The sequence below is a fragment of the Prinia subflava genome, chromosome 4 (genome assembly GCF_021018805.1).
Source record: "Prinia subflava isolate CZ2003 ecotype Zambia chromosome 4, Cam_Psub_1.2, whole genome shotgun sequence".
Classification (NCBI taxonomy): domain Eukaryota; kingdom Metazoa; phylum Chordata; class Aves; order Passeriformes; family Cisticolidae; genus Prinia; species Prinia subflava.
In genome coordinates this window covers 27,771,073-27,790,142 of record NC_086250.1, presented here as the reverse complement: position 1 = coordinate 27,790,142, position 19,070 = coordinate 27,771,073, and the positions used below count along the sequence as shown (strand labels likewise).

Genomic DNA, 19,070 nt, shown 5'->3' with positions numbered 1-19,070 from the left:
AAATATTGCACGTGTTTTTATGTGGAAAAGAATATCCATAATATTTTCCCACTGTTCTTTCATGTTTCTAAGGTCCTTTTTATTAGAAACATCCTAGTTTTCTTTTTAAGCTTTCATGTACAGGCATGGACTTGCCTATTTTGTCATTCTCTGTAGAATCTATTCATTAGCACAATGTCATGTAGATGAGTCTTAAAGTTCTTTGGATAAAGAAAGAAAAAGAACATTTCCAAACATTGAAACATGTATAAATGGATGTGCCATCATCTCCTTGAAAGTGCAGAAAGCCTGCAACAGGAACTCTGATCTTTTGGACCATTCTTATTATCTTTTTGGAGTGTCAACACTCAAACTGTGATAAAAATGTCAGTGGCAGCGTTATCCATTTTTGTGTTGATCACTTTCACAGAAGTACTCACCAACTGAGCCTATTACTCAAGCCCAGGTCATATTTGAAGCACTAAATCCTTCATGCATTTTTTTCTGTGCAACTGCCAAAATTTCCTCTTGTTACAATGATGTTGACATGTCACTCTTACAACTAAATTTACTTATTTAATATAAATGGTACAGCAGGTGTGTTTATGCATTTGAATATGAAGTTCTGCCTGATTTCTTTTTAAAAAAAAGGTGATTAGCAGTGACCTCTGTGATGAAAGTAAATTTGATACCAGGGATTTTACTGAAAATCTTTTCAACTCACAGTTCAATGAAATTTGTCATTAGCTGTGGAAGTATTTCTAATTTGTCTAGTAAAGTACCACAATTATAAAAGACTTTAATAAAAATCAGAGCAGAAACTATTTAGTCAAGGTCAGGGTAAGAACCAACAGTGAGAGCATCTGTTTTAATGCAGCTGATGATGTAGAAAACCTGAGCAAGACTTAGATGGGTGGATGCCAGGATCATGGGTATATGCCTTCTCAAATGCCCGCCCCTCTGGCAGGGTTTTGTTAGTGCTCTAGGTCTGACATACCACAGACTCGTGGGAGTGACAACCAAGAGCAGCTTCCTTGCCTGTGAGATAACTCTGTCATATTTCAGGGGTTGAAAGCACCGAGTGCTCGGGAGCCCCAGTAACCCTGCTTGTGCCATGGTGCCCTTCTAGCCAGAGGTAACCACCTGCAGGGAAGATGCACTAGAGGAGGCCTGGGACACTTAGCAAGCTGCCTAGGATTTTTATCCCAAAGAAAATAGGTGCCTGTGGAGGTGACAATGGTGAACAAAAGTGACAAAGGAGGTGCGACTAGACTAGGTTTCCATTTCCAGTAAGTGGAAGCCAGCAGATTAGACATGTGAGTAAAAGTTAGCAGAAGCAAAATAAAAATTATCTGCTTTTTTCCCCCCAATCATTGAATAATTTTCATCTTTGACTTTGGAAAAAAACTAGTATGTTATTGTTGGATAAATAAAATAAAATTAGTTTTGAGCATATAGCAAATCTATTATGTATGTTCTAAAAAGGAAAATCTAAACAAGGACTTAGTAAGATGATAGGACATGTTTTACAGAAAATATAAACATTTAAGGCTTGAAAATAATTCAAAGTATAAAGGCTAGAAGGGTTTACTAAAGGGGCGTTGTGCCAGGCAGAGACATTATCTTCGCTAAAATTATTGAACTTCTAGACCAAGGAGGTCTGGTTTAGATCATCTGACTGTACTGGGATCTGGTAATTAAAATCTGGATATTTATAGTCAAAAGTGGAAAACTGGGGATCTGCATAAGTAATATAAGTGATTAGCTAAATGGAAGACAGCACTGGTTAGTGCTGAATGAGAAAGTACAGGGTTGTGTAGGTATCCCTATTGGAGCTCTTGGAGGATGAGTTTTGTCATGTCTTAAATTTTTCAAGAGATTTACTTGGACCCTGAAAATGAGAGCAAGTTGATGAAATTTTCTTAGGAGAAGGAAGAGAGCTAACTCAATGAGTTGATCACTGAATGACTAAGTCACTGTTATTATACATCAGTTGGGAAGGGAGATGGAAAATCATAGGATGCATTTGGATTTGATTCTGCCCTACTGTTTTATACCAATTAAAGCGTATGTTTAGGTTTTTTTGTGACCTAAACTGCAACAGTTAGCCTTAGTGTCACAATAGATCATTTTCTTTTGCCAGTAAGAACCTTGCAGGTATGCAAAGGCAAAATGCAAAATATCTTGAATACTTTGCATTACATGCAAATGAACCTTGCAGTGCAGTCACATGAGGGAAAAAAAAGGACAGGAAACTGTTTTGAGAGACTTTATCCGGTGTGCATGACAGCAGGAAGCAAGAATTCTTCTTCAAATTAAGCTGACTACCTCAGATTTGACACAGTGGTGAATGGTTTGCAATGTGGGCTTGCACACCCCTGCAAACAAGAACATTTTTCCTGTAGAATCAATTTGTGAGAACAGATCAGAGAGAACTGGAGAGAAATGGTACAAAGGGGAGACTGAGAGAAGAGTGGTGCAGATAAGGAGACAGAAGGAACCAGAATATCAAAAAGATGGAAGAGAGAATATGAAGATGAGCAGGGATAAGGGGTGCACGAAGGAGGGGATGAAAAATAGAGGAGAGGGCACAAGGGAAGGCAGGCAGAAGAAGGTGTGTGTGAATGCCAGTAGGAGTTGGTGAGAAAAGGCTCACGTGCACTGCAGCAGCAGAGGAAGATGCAGGATGGAAGCACGTACTGGGGGGAGGGGGAGAAGCAGTGAATACTCTCAGCAGGAGGGGGAGAGAGATAGATGGCAAACATACACAGAGGAGTGGTGGGGAGAAATAGTGGATGTACACAGCAGGGAGAGAGCAAGTGAGAGAGAGACACAGCAGATGCACACAGCAGGGGGGAGAAATGCATAGAATGAGGAGGGGGGCAGCACAGGGAAAGTATCAAAAAGCCTCAACAAAAATTAACAATAAAAGAATAAGAAATAATAAAAATCTTGATTTCATTATATTATTATTTAACACAGGAAATCAAGAAGAGAATTGAAGATAATTTATATCAGTTAAAAATTTTAAACACTTCAGATGTTAATAGTGTTTGGTTTGGAATAAGACTGTGCTTGACGTAATGAACTCCTCTTTGCATTTGCAGTGAGGCAGATGTCTGCTTTCTGTGTCTGACAGGGGACCCAGTCCATTGCTTTTTGACGTCAATAGGACCGGGGCTTTTTCAAGGGCATGCATTTATCTTGTCAATGTGGTCTAACCAGCCAGCCTCGCCTCACTGCTCTGGTCTCACACAGGTGAGGAGGGTGGGTGGGAAGTGTCGTCACCTAAACTGTCCAAAATCTAACAGCTGTCACATGCTTCTCCGTACTCTTAGGCATGTTTGGGGGCTGATCGCTGTTACCCAGTGCAGCATGCACTTGAGGGGTGGTTGCTGTGATGGGCCTCTGTGTGCGGCTCATTGAGTATCTGGCACCCGCCCAGTGGCATGAACAATATTAGACCAACTTGATAAATATAAAGCACCATCAGTTAAAGAGAAGTCAAATGGTGGAATAGGTAAAAGAGCAGTTTTTTGAGGATCCTTTTTCCTGTTATTGTATTAAATGATGTGTAACTTTTCCTAGATTTTGTGGAAAGCAAACAAGAAAGCTCCAACAATTTTTATGAGCATAACATAAACTCCACTGGTATGCATACGGAGAGAGCACTGCCACTGGAATGACTTTGCTATTACACCTGTACTCAAAGTTGCTTCTCAGTGACTGAGCTGGCAATTCAATGAAAAAAAATGACATAGGAAAAGGGACTCAAAGGGAGACATCTCTCATTCGTGAGGAGACAATATCAGTACAGCAAAGGCATGAGGATCTGGAGGTTGAAGATGCTGTTTCCTAGCAAAGTAAGGTTTGCTCCACAAGAGAGGGGGAGTCGCTGTGGAATAAAAAAGTGTGGATGGACATTTTGGTTTGTTTTTGTGGGCAGAATCAAAGGAATGTTCTGCAGTTGGGCATCAGTATGAGCTGTTAGGAAAGTCTGTCTCTCCTTCAAATGGTTTGTAACTCCTAAAATGATTCATTGTCATTGCTGTGAGGAAGATTCTACATAGTGCTGATAGCATGCTTTTGAAGGGAGGGGTACCACTGTCCAAATTCAAGGCACAAAGAGAGTATACCCAATGTACTCTGTATAGCCAATGTATCCATGCAGGCACACACCTTTGATCAGGGAATGGGAATGTGAGGTTCATATATCTTCAGTGAGAAGTAGAATAGTGATTGGATTAGTCTAAGGTGGAAATATGATAAAAGACATGCTCAAAAAATATAAATGTTCTTATTCATATCACTGTTTTCCTCCTTTCTGAATTCTTACTTATTCTGAAAGCTCTCAGAGAAAAGATTTATTCAAGTTTCATTTAACCTCTGCAATATGATCAGTGGCTGCTGCTGTCCTCCTACGGTGTAAGGAGCTTCATGGAGTGCTGTGCTCTCTGGCCAAGCAGATACAGTAAAAAGAGAGAGAAGATGGGTGAAATGTGTGGGTTTCAAGAGAGATGATGTATATGTCAGAGACTGATATGAAAATGCCAGTGTTGTAGATCATACTGAGAAACTAGGAAGTTCTAGAAGAGTCTGTTTGTCTTGTCCAGATTTGGAAAGATCTCACTGCCCATTTCCTTCTGCCATGGTGAATCCTGTTGTGATTTGACAATGAATGTGGAAAAACAGGGAGGGAGGGTCTCCTGCCAAAAAGAATCCTTGTCTTTTTGCACAAGTGGAAGCAGAAATAAATATCATGTGGTGGGACTGATGCATTCAATTAGATTTCAATACTTGTGAAAGGGCAGGTCAGCAGCAAGCTGACTGTTCTGCTTCTGTGTGCGTTGGTACCTGCTCTGAGAGTGTCTTAGTGATCTTAGTGTAAGTGCTATGTGTATTAAGTCTTGTAAACATACTTCCATCAGTCTTGTGCTAGATCAGCATGATGAGTTTATGCTCCTATTTCTGAACTGGATGAATAGAAGGATTTTGCTTAGGCACTGCTAGAGTGGGGAAAGGTTCACTCTGAGCTGCCATCTCCATCCTCAGAGACTCTGCTCTCTGGTAGCATTAGCTGAGACTTCTCTCATTCTGTGCCCTAATGCTGCTTTGAATACAGCAGGGCATGGCTCAGTCACCCTGAGTGACCAAAATGAGTGCTGATGACCAAGAGCTCTCTCTTGCACTCTTTTGCAACCATGTTTTCAGAATGCTGCTGGGGTTGAGGCAGAGGGAGGAACTCTCACCCCTCCTGGGAACTCTGAAAAGCTGTCTGAAACTGATGGGAAGACGTGTCTTTAGGCTGGGCCCAGTACACATAGAAGATTAAATAATTGCTTTTTGAATGGTACAAATGGCTAGGATATTAATACTGTCTCTTTCTGTGTTGGTAGAATAAGTTTTGTCTCTCTTCTCAGATGCTTTAAATTTCTACAAGGTTTTCAAATGTAAAAATCCTTTTAGTCCAAATGTTCAAGTGGGACTTGGAAAAAATCCCCCTTTGCATTCTGATAATTTTGATTTTGACCAATGTTAGGCTGGGAAAGCAAGGGTTATTTTGGGCAATTCAAGTGTGACAAGATGAGCTGAATCTTATTATCAGAAATCCAACAACAACAAAAAGACTAAAATAGAGGGAATCAGTAAATGGTGATTAAACCCCCCCCCACCAAACAGTAGATACAGCTTCAGCAGGTCTATTATAACAGCAAAAGCTTAGCTGATAGTATCAGATGGGTGACAGCTGAAAACTCCGTGGAGGTAACGTTGCCACTCCACAGAACCCATGTGAGAATATGGTAGGGACGGGAGCACCACTTGGCCTCAGGTACCACAATTGCTCTGTAATTCTCTGATGAAAATCTTTGCTTTTCAATAACTGTTGGATTATTTATTATATGCTTATATGTCAATAGCACAACAAAGTGTTTTTTGACTTATATTCTTCTGCATATGTAAGTAACACCTCAAAAACCCTGAATCTTGTTTATGAAGTGGCTGCTGTGAAGATTTAATTCTGGAGGGACAAGCTTTAGTAATACCTATAAAATACTAAAGCCTTTCTCTTTTTCATCAGCTTCTCTACTGAAATTAATTTTACGGAATCTAAAATTAGATGCTGTTTGTTTAACTACTTGAACTGTAGGGGTTACATGCCAGATATATAAAAGTGTTTTGAATACAAAACAGTACAAAATTAAGTCATTTAAAAATGAGAATGATAACTGTGAGAAAAGCTCAGTCCCCTTCAGCTCTGATTAGTGACTGCGTGATACTTAAAGGGATAGGCTTGAATATTAATATGGTTGATGTGTTCTATTTTCAATCTATTCTATAAAAATTAGAATTAGGTGTAAAGCATAAATCACCTTTGATTTTTTCATTTCATAAGAAATCCTGGGCTTTTTGGGTTTAGAATTCTTAGTTTTTTGGGGTTTTTTGAGGTATATGTTTCTTGTTTTAAACTTCAGCATTAACAGTGTTGTGATTTAAATTATCCTTCTCATATCCAGAATGAAATTAGAAGACCTTATCAGGATGTTGATTGCAGTTTTGCTGATTTTTTTTCAGGACCAGGTAGAGTGCAGACATTATAGCTTCTTTTTCCCTGTCAACAGACAGAGGAAAAAAACATATAATTCTCACATATGATGAAAGACTGGAAGGAAAAGACAGAGAGGAAGAGAGCAAAAAGTAAAATGGTAGGTAGGGTAAAGAGATGAGTATAATGCAGCTGAATTTCTGTGCATTTATGCAGCACAAACCAGGACTTAACACAGCAACGTGACAAAAATGTCAATTATGACTGCTGTGTAACGAAAAGGAAAGGCCTGCTCAGCTCCTGATATATAGCAAGATCTTGATTTCAGTTATGTTATTGAAGTTGAATTTAGGTAATGTCATAATTACAAATGTATTTAAAAAGAAAGAAAAAAATGAAAAGTTTATACATGCTTTTTTAGACCTATCTCACCATTGACATTTCACTTGACAATTCAAAGCAGTTAGATCATACCATGCAATTTTTAAAGTATTATTTATTCCATTATTAGTAAAGGTTTTCTTGGTGTTTCTATATTTACTCAATTAATGATACAATATGCACAAAAAGTGTTTTAGTGACCTTATTTTAAAACACTATTTTGGATATGTTTTGTCCCTCCCCTCCTCCCTCCCCCTCCCCCACTATATTGTGCACAGGTTCTGAGAATATTTTTCTATTCTGTATTAATTTTTGCTCCATCTAGTCATTGTATTCAATTAGTAAGAACTTTCCTTTCTAATGTTGTTGTGTCTAGGGGCTTGGCACATAAGGGCATGATGAGAGAGTTCTGTGCATCATCTTCTTTATTGCTTCCCGTGTGACACATCTTTAACAGACTCCAGAGAAAATCAGTGTATTTGAAAAAAAAATTAGACATCTCTTCCCTTAGGATTTTTTTTAGAAAATAGATACAATATTGACTTCCTGTTATATGTTAAATAAGAAAAAACATTTTCACACTCTTAGAAATGCATGTTGTCTATGTGATCTGCATTAGACTGGGACTGTAGTAATAGACTGTATTCCTGAGTATTCCTCAATTAATGACTTACACCATAATAATGTATAATATTCAGTTCTGATAAATACAGCTTTCCTTATTTCCTAAATGTACTTCCATTTAGGAAATGAGTTAAATATGACAGTTACAGATAAGATAAATCTCTGACTTTGGGCACATTTGGAAGCGTATATGACAATAAAGTAATCTGTTAGTTGAGAGAAATTCCTCCTACCCTGTTAATGGATACCTACTTGGATCCTCTCTTGAAAGATACTTATGATGACCTGGGAAGAAAAGGAAAGGCTCAGTGCAATACATGGGTTTTGTGATGTCCTATGGCATTCAACTCTTTGAACTAAATTTGTACAGTAAAAGCGTTTCTTTTCAGGAGGCTGAAAATGCATTATTACATGCAAAAATTACTTTTTGTTGGTGTTGTGAGAAGAATTAAGCACTTATTTTTACTCTACACTGTGTGCATATTTATTTATTTACTTATTTTTGCAGATGGACACCCTAACATAAGAGACTCCTGACCAACTGTGACATCTCATTCAAGTAGAGGGAAAAATATCATGCCCTGTACTGTTTCCTTTTCTTTATCAGTCAGAGCAAGTCAGTTTTCTAATTACAGGTTGTATTTAGAGTATAAGACATAAGGAATGAGAATAAATAAACGAAAACCTGTTAATATGCCTTTCTACATCAGCAATAGGAATTGCATTTAAAATGCTCAGTGCAATATTGTATCAACAAGACAAAAATATTGGAAAGAATGCAGAAAAACCTGAGCATTAAAAACATTTTTAAAAGGCAAAAGCAAAAAATACTGGAATTTCTGATCATCAAATAGATGGATTTGGTAGTTATGGTTAGCATTTTTTTTATTAATAACAGATTATTCAGTAAAACAGGAAGGTGAGGTGGTAAATTCCAAATGTTCGAAAAAGTTCTTCCAGAAGACCTCTGCAACATACTACTACAAAAAAATCAAGTTAATCAAATGTGGTATAGGAGAAAATAGTTAACAGGTCTTTGATTTTTAAATCTAATTTACTTTGAACTTCAGACTATTTGTCAAATTCTTTACCAAATGGTCTTCAGAAAAAAATGAAGTTGGTGTACTTAGATGACTTTGCTCCCAAGGGCAGGCTGAGCAGACCGGAACTTTAAAGAACCGAAGGGGTACAAATGTGGGAAGTACTCTGGTGAATACAAAGGTGATTGCTGCAGAGGGGATAAGCATGGACCAATGAGCTGGTAGGCTCAGACAGAGGGAGGAAAAAACCCCTAACCCACAGCATTTCTTTTTTACCTCTGCACCACAGAATTTAAACTGTGGTATGTACCTCTACTATTTTTGGATGGTCTTATGTACAAACTGATTTAAAAAAGGACTGGAAAAACAAGAGAGAGGTGGCTAATTAATAGCTATTGATAACAATTTTGTGGACACAACCTGTGACTTGTGAGATACTATCCTCATTTATTACTGACAGGTATTTTGCACGTTCCTAAACCATAGCAGCTATGGAGATGGACTGTGTACTAGACGGATTAATGTTCTGATCTGCAATTGCATTTTTCTAGATTTCCAATATGAATATGAATGTATGTACAAAAGCCATCACTTTAATCTTTTTCCATAGGCTAAGAAAGATCCAAAAATCGCTTGGTATAGTGTATCCTGTAAAACACTCTGCATGAGGTATGGGTTGCTGTGTGGTTCATTGCCTGTGTTCTACTTGATAACGGTACATTACAACAGCAAAGGTGGTAGAGTTTTGCTGAACTGGGTGGGCACAATGAGGTTAACAGCTGTTCTTGCTTTGGAAAATACTCTAGGATGTGATGAGGAGGAATGTTTTTGAGTCAGCCTTTTCTGTATAAGGGACACTTACATTAAAGCTTCTGGTGGTGATTACACTCCAGTTGTATTCTGCCTGGCTCCTGTGGATTGCATTACAAAATGACAATTGAACCTCTGGGTGCTTTATAATGTATATACTGTTGGTGCATAACATGTGGTGGAAAGCAATATCCTTCTGCATCCCAATTTTGGATTGAGGAAATAAATGCACTAGGCAGTTTTGAATAATTACTTATAGTCTGTTCATGAATCTGTGTCTCTGCCATTTATTTGAGCATAAGCAAGTCTCTGGTTGCATCCAAGACTTTGGCTTTTCTTTTAAAATTCTTTGCAGAAGAATGCTTTCTCTTCTCCTTCAGGAGGTATATTTGGTATATGTATATATACTTGTCAACTTATTCAACTTGTCATTTCCCGAGAATACATTTGGGGAACAGTCAGAGCAGGAGCCTGCTATTAGGGACCTCCTGCACAGTGTGCTACAAATGAAAGAAAGGTTCACTTTATATTGATCATGTTATATTTTTAACTAAAAGCTTTTTTGCCTTATTTGATTATTTTTTTTTTGTTTAAATGTAAAACATAAAAATGATTTTCAGTCAATTCATATATAGATCTAAGTACAACAGTCTTTGAAAAAGTATTTATTTTAAAACATAAATATTACCTAGTTTAGAAACAGTAAATAAAAACTAATTCCTAACATATGAATCTGGCTCTTGAGAAAATACACCCAATTCTGAAATGTTGGTGAATTAATATTTTTGAAGAAGCTAAAAGCTTAAGGAGTCACCTGCTTAATATGCATAGCAAGTAACAACCACTGCATATGACTTCAGCAACAGAGCCAAAGATTATGGATTTGTGCATTTTTATCAGCACAACATTTAGGCTTATACTAAATTTTTCAGCTTACTCTTATATTTCATTGGCTTCTGGATTGAAAGTGAAACTTATGCACACTTACAGTCCTTAGTGGTGGGGGACCCCAGGACAGCTGAATGTTTTTGTGGGCTTAGGCCTAATCAAGAAATATCTGGCATGCTGTGTTTCAGAGTCAAATATGTTACTGGTTTAATTGATCTCAAATTCAACCTGGTTTTGGCATAACAATGTGTTTTTGCAGAGCAGCCTGCTTTTACTTGCAGAATGGTATAATAGTGTATAGACTCTGTTGTACGCCTTTTGTTTTAAAGAGTAAAAAAAAAAAAAAAGTCCTCAAGCCCAAAAGAGAATGAAGGTCTTGCATAATTCTTAATGGAAGAGCTGTGCTTTATTCTGAGGTTAAAAAGGAAAATTGAAACAAAAGAATGACCAGTTAATAGAATATAGGATGTTTAGGTAAAATAAAATCATTTAGTCCATGATGAAGAAGGTGCCTGCTGTCAAGCAAGCAAAGAAGGCATAATAACTAATATCTTATTTGTACCTGGGTTATTAGGATAAATCTGCAGATAAGGATATGTGTATAATAGAAGCTACAAAAGCTGCAAATCTGATGTGATAAATGATTCAAAGTGCAACACATTAGATTAGAATTTAGTGTTTGTAAAATGAATGAAACAATACATCTATATGCCAAAACCATATTATCATAAATGTATTTGCCAAACTATTAGACATAAATTGCACTTAAATTTAGTAATCTATGATGGTATGCTTGAATGTATCTTTGTGATTAAACATGAACAATTGCTCCTTTAAGGTAAAGGTCTGTGTATGTGTGATTAATCAGATTGAAATGACAGGGCGGACAGCTCATGCCATGCCTAGTTATCAGAGTGATTGATTTTAGTCAATGCTGCTGGATGAAAAAAAATCTGTTAATAACTACAGCTGCAAAACTCCTGATGTCACTGATAGCACAAATCACGTCTCACACTCCTATTATCTGGCTCATTTGCAGATACGGAGCACACAAACCGATCCATTGGAACGCAAAATTATAACGTGCAGATTTATGTAAGAGGGATGACTGCAAGGTGCGTTGCTTGAGCAGTGTAAGAAGCTGAAAATTGCTGCTGTTGTAGCTGTCATAGGCACGTTATTTTCTTTGGTATATGTGGAAATTTTGCTGTCAGGTTTTTATCCTCCCGATTGTTTGTGCTGTACCTCTCTTCCTGCTTAAAATAGAAAATCAGTCACTGAAACTGGATGCTATTAAGTGTTCTTAGAATAGTTCTTAACTAAGTTGGTCGATTTGCACTTTCTGATGAAGGAACATGTGGTTGTTTATTGCTGGCTCTGAACAAATATGTTTTTCCAGAGTCAACTAATAGGATTACTAATTACATTTCATCAACAGAATTGTTTATCATAGGTATATTCCTTCTATCTAATATTTATCTTTTTAGTTGTCTTTTCAGTTTGAAAGATATGGAATTTATCTGCATCAAACATCGTGTCTTGTCTGCATTTTGCAGGGGTTGACAAGGAACGCTGACGTCTTATGGACTTCATAGGAGAAGAGGGACAACAAGTAGTCTCAAGTATTTGGTAGGATTGTTATCCTAAATCCAGCCCTTTACCAGCCTTCCTCTATTAGCTTTTCATCTGCCATTCCCCACTGGCCTAAAGCAACACATTTGATATGCCTCTAAGAATAAAAATCTTTTTGGGTTCTTATAGTCCCTTGTCTCCCCAGAATTCACAGGTGCATCTGTTTTCAAAAAACACATACAGTTATGGTCTGAAATGCTGGGGCTCTTGTTTTTTTTAAATGATAAAAAAATCCTTGGCTTTTTCAAGCTTCTCCCTTCTGCTCTGTAGGCAAGTAATTCTACTGCAAAAGTATTTATAAGAAAAACCCCAGACTTACTAATGTGTATGCTATTTCATCCCACCACTGTTTAGTGCTGTCTGGTATTCTGCAGAAGACCAGAGTGTGCTCGTAGGGATACCAGTTAGCCCCAACATTTCATGCATATAAATGATAGGGGAAAAAAATGTTCAGTTCGAGAAAGCAGAGATGATTCTTGCTTAGTTGGATATTAAAGCACTGTCATTATTATTTGTTCTTATTTCTCCAGAGGATCTGTGTCTTGATTAGGATTCTATTGTGGTAAGTGCCTCTATCAATCACAGGGAGATCAAGTCCTTGCCTGAAGATGTGCATATAAAGATACTCCATACAGTAGCATGCCTTGAAGGAGCTTGATGGTAATTTCATAGGTGGCAAATATATTAATGTGAGTTCAGGTAAAATGGCATGTTTCTGAAGTCTGAGGTGTTTCAAGATAAAACCTTCTATTTATTTATTTATTTTAATTATTCCTATGATCCTCACAGGAATAATTGTGATGCAAAAACAAAGGACTTAGCTGACTTTTAGATTTGTGACTTTCTGAACTTTAGATATTGTCATTTAATATTTTCAGTAAGGCTGTGTAGGAGTTCTGTGTTAGGTGCTTTCATCAAAGGAATGAAAAACTGAAGATGAATCCTTGCCACTGGTGCAGTTTAGTTAGGAATTTACTGAGGATTTATCACTTAATCTAAAGGTCATAACATTTTAAATAACATGTTTTAATATTCAGAATGGACCCAATTGCCCTCTAAACAGCTGATAACCTTGAAATGCTGTTAGCCACAGATACCCATACATTACCTTCCCTCACTTTCCTTTCATAGAAATAATGAAATTTGAACTTTACTGCAAATATGCTTTTGTCTTTTGTTCAAGAAAAAGAGTTAGAGTTGACTATAAGCCTGCTCATGTGTGATGTTCCTGAGCTCCCTGCTTGATTTTTTTGTTGATATGGAAAACCAAGAAGATATGTTTAAAATACTGCCAGTTGTTTTTACGTGTAGGAGGAATGCCATCCATGAAGGAATCTGAACTAGGAGGACAAGACAGGAGTTCTTGGTTGCACTCTTTTGCTAACGTCATTAAGCCATTACCGTAAGATTGCATGAAGATGCAGCACCCAAGGAATTTTAGATAAAATGTCACAGTTTGACACTGAATACAGGGCATATATATACACATCCATTCCATCTCACAGAGCATCCACTCTGTCTCCAGGCACAGCTGCAGGACTCTTCATAAATAAATAACCTCGTGTAAGACAGATTATGTTCCTTGGATATCAATCACTGGTAAATATCGTGTTCCTGTTTACGATGGAAGAATACTAAATGGAAACTCATGAAGATTTCAGATTTGCCATTATATTTACAGTCCTGGGGCTTACTGCTGAGAATTATTGGATGTCTTTGCCTCTGAATGCAGGCTGAAAGCTGCAGTGGGATACTCATTCCTAGCTTGCCTCACAGATTTTCAAATCAAGACCAATTGTACTTCTTAAAGCCCTACCTCTAAATCACTGTAAATATTGCAAAAGGATTCTAAACTTTGTCAGATGGGGTCAGTGAGGGAACAAAAGCTCAAACTCATCCATTCCTGATTCCATACCTACAAAATGCTTTGGACCAAAGTGTTCTCAATATTGTGTGATTATAGGGACTAAATGTAGTGGAGGAGATGGAGGGAAAAATGTCAGAAAGATACCTGGAGCATTGGAGTGCCTTCTAGTAGCTGCACAATGAAAGGCCAGTTATGTCATTTCCTTTCTTTTACTGGGCAATCAGCTCTTTTTGTGTCAGTGGTCAGACATTTTCCAATTCCAACTGCAAATAATACATCTCTCCATGTACAGATATCATGAAACAGGGTTGTTTTAACCCTCAATTTTTGCCATCTCTCAGAGGCAATGAGTCTTATTTCTTGCAGTCTTGAATGCTTCCCTCACCAGCCACTGTTGTTCACTGGCCAAAATAAAGTTGAGAGATTGCTTACTAATTCAGGAATCCTGTGTTGAAGGCTGTCAGTGTTTTGAATGAAGCCACAGTAGGGTGTTCTGAGATAACTCTAATTTTTTTCAATATGACTGCAGCTGGTGTTGCATTCCTTATTAATTTTGGTTTATTTATAAATAATCCCAGACAAGTTTCAATATTTCTTTTTCATATTCTATTCCATTCTGTTTATTCTTACAGGGAAAAATATAGTTAGAATATACAGACTCCCCTCCCCCTCTATTTAGTATATCCCAAGCTAGCTTGTGATCATTTTTATTGAACTCTAAAAATAAGGAAAAACTCAAAGCTTGCTAAATACTCTTTGTTTTTAATTATTGTTTTTATTAGGGTAATAAAAGGGATATTTGTTATCATTTACCTTCTTAACATAATTGCTCTTATTTTAGGATTGGATTACCTAATTCTGGAACACTCTCATTAAATAGCTGAAGGATGATCAAAACAGAGGAGGAGCCCAGCAGAACAGTATCAGCAGAGTCAAAACCACCTTGGCCAAAATGTGAGCTAAGTGGGGTACACAACATTTCATTACCCTGGTTTAGTCCAGGTACCCTGGAACCATTCCTATGGAGGGGTATCTAGCCGAGGCAACCAACCTGGTAAGAGAACCACTGAAGCTTATTGTAGCCATCTGTATCCTGAGTGAGCTTTAACGTGGTGCTGTAGGATTCAGGCTGACCAAAATTCAGATGTTCGTTGAGGGATGATTGTTTCCAACTGGCATATAACAAATATGATTTTTTCATAAAGTTTTTTTAAAAATTTCTGTTCTGAGTTAAAGCTAGAAAAAACTAGTTTCAATGTGTCTCTTAATTTGGCATTTTTGTGGTAATGCTCTACTTCATACAATGTCGTGGTTAGTACACCATGGGCTTCATAACGCAGCCTCCTGAATTTTCCAAGAAGATTGCTTCAGTGTAGGGGAAAGCTTATTATTTTGCTATTAATTTCTCTTACAGAATAAATAATTTCCAGATAAAAAGTGATTTAGCTTACCACAGAAATGCACAGCATTTTCAAACGTAGAAATCAGAATCTTATTTTTACTACTTGTATGAAACAGTCACTAGGAGAAAACCATTTATGGATTGAGAAAGGGAGACATTTTAGAGGTATATTCAGCCAATTTTGATTCTCTGAAATTATCTTAGGTATTTTCAATCATTTTTCTTCCGTGGATTCATATTTCAGACAGTATTTCTGACAATCTATTTTATGCTTCATTGACCACAAGGTTTGAAATTCTAGTTCATATTGGCACAGTAGTGTCAAATTTGTAGTGATAAATGGATAACTTTTTTCTAATTTTAAATAGGCCTCTGTTGTTTAATTTGAGATCTGTAATTTTTTTTTTGGTTCATTACTGCTGCTATTTTTCTGTCTAGGAAAACATCATTAAAAGAGACAGAAGGATCAAGGTGCTTTAGACTCGTCCATGTGAAGAAATGGATTGTCCAAGGAAGGGTAAATGTACTCATGCCATCTATTCATTTTGTTTTAACAGAATTAATGTTTTAGTTTTCTGAATTTTTTCTTTTTTAGTGAACCAATACTGCTAGTCTTGGGAATCTGTTTAAAATGTGCAACTCAGGATTCATTTTTGGGTAGTATGCTTGCTAATGTTATTTTCATAAGCCGAGATCTTTTATTTAGGTGTATTATGAATTAAATTTCTTGACTTTCAACAGATTAGTAGTGCTACTAAATTATAACCTCCTTATACTTAAAGTGATAATACCTCCTATCATTATTTGTGTTCCATTACCTAATTGTAAGGAGGAGGAAGCTGAAAAAGAAATTATGCACTGAGAAAATGCTTTTATTTTAGTATGTTCTTTATTATTCTTTATCCATTTTATAACAAACCATATATCTTCAAAAATGGACCAAGAATCTCAAGTTACTTATGTTGCTTTCCTAAATCTACAGAAATTTGCATTTTATATCACTCGTATAGGATATTTCTCATCCCAGTCCTTAAGATTGTGTAGATTTTTTTTCATTGTTTTTTTCTTGAAACGGGTGAAAAAATATCCCTAGATTTTCATATGCTGTCATATCTGGGAGAGTCTATTCTTTTATATAGACTGCAATTAAATAGAGAGGACACAGAGCAGGATTATAATATGTCAAGAGACAAAGAAGGGAGTTGCCTACCTGTGGTCAATGAATGAATAGCTTGAGAGAGCTGAACAGTACTGTGTTATATCTAAAGACAATACAGAAAAGCAGCTATTCCTTAAAGTGGAATAAAGAGTTTGCTTCTGAAACCAGTGAATGACAATTAAAAGACATGGTGTGATGAGGAATAGGACTATTTCCCTTATTTGGGACTTTGGCTTGTATGTACTTATGTGTATATAATTTCCTTGTGTATATTTTGTGTTGCAAATTAGTCAAGTTCCTGCTTTTTGTGTGTATCAAACCTATGCTTTCACCAGGAAAATCTATTTGGCGTATGTTTTTGATTGCCATTTGTGCAGGAAGCCATGATAGTGAATCATAGGATCATAGACTATTCTGAGTTGGAAGGGACTCAAGGATCAACTCCTGACCACATGGGACAACCTAAAAGTTAAACCTAGTATCTAAGAGTGTTCTCAACCACTTCTGGAACGCTGACATGCTTGGATCCATGAGTTCACTGGTGAGCTTTTTTCAGTTCCTAATCACATTTTCAGTTAAGAACTTTTTCCGAATCACAGAGTCAAAAAATACCGTGGAAGGGTTCTCAAGGGTCGCCTGGTCCAACCATTCATAACAAAAGTTAAGAATTGTCTCAACAAGATGGCCCAGCACCATGTCCAGCCAAATTGTCCAGTGCTGGGGAAATCACTTCTTCTCTGGGGAAGTTATTCCAATGTCTGGTTGTTTTCATTGTGAAATTTTTTCCTTGTGTAAGCAATCAGAATCTCCCCAGGAGTAACTTGTATCCATTAAACCTTGTCTATTCTGTGTGACTGCTTGTAAGAAGTGCTATAGAAGAGCTTCTTTTCACAGTGGTTTCAAAATTCTGATTGTTTCTTGAAATGCTAAACTGTTATGTTATAGTACAAACAGAAAATCTTTTAGTTAAGTAAAGATGAAATGTTTCAACTGGCACATATTGATGCGCAAATGTGTGTGTATATATACATATTCATATATGTAAAATGCAGTCTGATGTATATAATACTTATATCATGAGTAAGTGAGAAATACAAAACTTACGTCATGAACTGTGATAATAATGCGCTAAAACTTGAACGGAAATTCCAGAATAACCAGGTGACATTTTGTCCTTAAAATTCTGGTGGGCAAGATACCATTTTACCATTTTCTTTACTGCTACAAATTCAAGAATGGTCTTTCATTAAAAGTAAGAAAAGGATGGAAATAAAAGTACACAAACACTTCTCTTTGGGATTTTTTCGACGAGGCTTACTCTTGGATTTCAGAAGGCATGTGCGTTTGAGGAAATGTTGGTTGGTATTCCAAAGCGTGCTGACCTTACCACCATAAGCTATTGATGTCATAAATTACCTCTAATACTCCTATGAGATCATCACCCCATTTTCAGATTTGATTATATTTGGCCAACAAGTTAAAAAATCACTGTACCCAGAAAAAACCCATGATCTCATCTAGCCTAATTTCCTAAGAAATCACGGCAAAGTGTTAAGACAAAAAGACATGGTGCTTTTAAGAAGGAATTGTAGAAATGTGTTTAGTGTTTAGGGTTTTCAAAGAGAACTAAAGATTTTTTTGGGCTGGGAGTGAGGATTGATTGCTGGTGAATAGCATGTATAATTCATCAATTGTCCTCATGTATTTTGATATTTGTGAATTTGTAACATAGACAACGACACTTTGAAACAAAATTATTCTCCTCCTCTTCTTTTTCTCACTGATTTTCTTTAACTTCATCTGTGTTGCCAGAAAGGAACTGCAAGGAAGAGAACTTGGATGAATTTATCTGTCATGATGGGAGAAGAAAGGCAAAGAAGAGCTTCTAATGTTTTAGCATGCATTAGAATGTTAATAGACAATTATCATAATTAAATAAAAACATTCTGGTTTCTTAGTAGTGTGCCAGTTTTCAAAAAGAGAGTATTCCTTTCTGTCTCTTACTTGAGAGATATAAATCAATTTGTCTACTAAATCCAGGAGATGTCAAAGCACATGTTTTATTTATCATGGTGTGTTCATCTATTTGTCCTTTCCTTTATTGAAAATGTGGGTTGGTTTGAGATTTAAAATTGTTAATTTTCTACCCTCTCTCTACTTGAATGTTCTTTATTTTCATGTGCAATCAAAGAAGCATGAGCATAAGCCTCCATGCTGTGTGCATAAATAACTCCTCTAGCAACTGGAAAGAATTAAAACACGGCATTAGCAGCAAAAGCTGCATTAGTTGGAATGGTTTACCCGGGATACACTAACTGATAAACTTGTATCCATTTAAGAAAGATCTAATTAGGACCCTTTTGTTACATAAATGAAACCATATTATTATAATGAAACATACATAAAACAATGAATAGAACATAATTTTTTATAATTTCATTCAAATGAGATGACTTAAATGTAATTTCTACGTTTTAAGCATTTACTTTCATGACATTTCCTAGCAATTCACCAATTATAATGCCTCAAATGTTTCCCATTATTAAGAAACATTTAATGTAAGATTAGATTAGTCATAAATATTTTATAGGGGGAAAATATATTATTTCAGGTACATCCCAATATCTTTATGCCTGTAATTCTGTGCATCTGCATACAAATAAAAGGGATGCTCTGTAAGCATATTTCACTCCTACTACATCCTTCTGTTATGGGTGAGTCAGTCTTGAAACAATTTGAAGATT

At 36.5% G+C, this 19,070-nt stretch overlaps 2 long non-coding RNA genes across 2 annotated transcripts; both read left to right on the top strand.

The window, feature by feature from the left end:
- The first annotated feature begins 11,303 nt into the window (after positions 1 to 11,303).
- LOC134549341 (uncharacterized) lies at positions 11,304 to 13,444 on the top strand. Its single transcript, XR_010080064.1, has 3 exons — positions 11,304 to 11,381; positions 11,823 to 11,895; positions 12,429 to 13,444. It is a non-coding gene; the product is annotated as an uncharacterized LOC134549341 (long non-coding RNA).
- A 1,161-nt stretch (positions 13,445 to 14,605) lies between these two features.
- LOC134549340 (uncharacterized) lies at positions 14,606 to 17,141 on the top strand. The gene is made up of 3 exons (XR_010080063.1): positions 14,606 to 14,819; positions 15,606 to 15,684; positions 16,704 to 17,141. It is a non-coding gene; the product is annotated as an uncharacterized LOC134549340 (long non-coding RNA).
- The last annotated feature ends 1,929 nt before the right edge of the window (positions 17,142 to 19,070 follow it).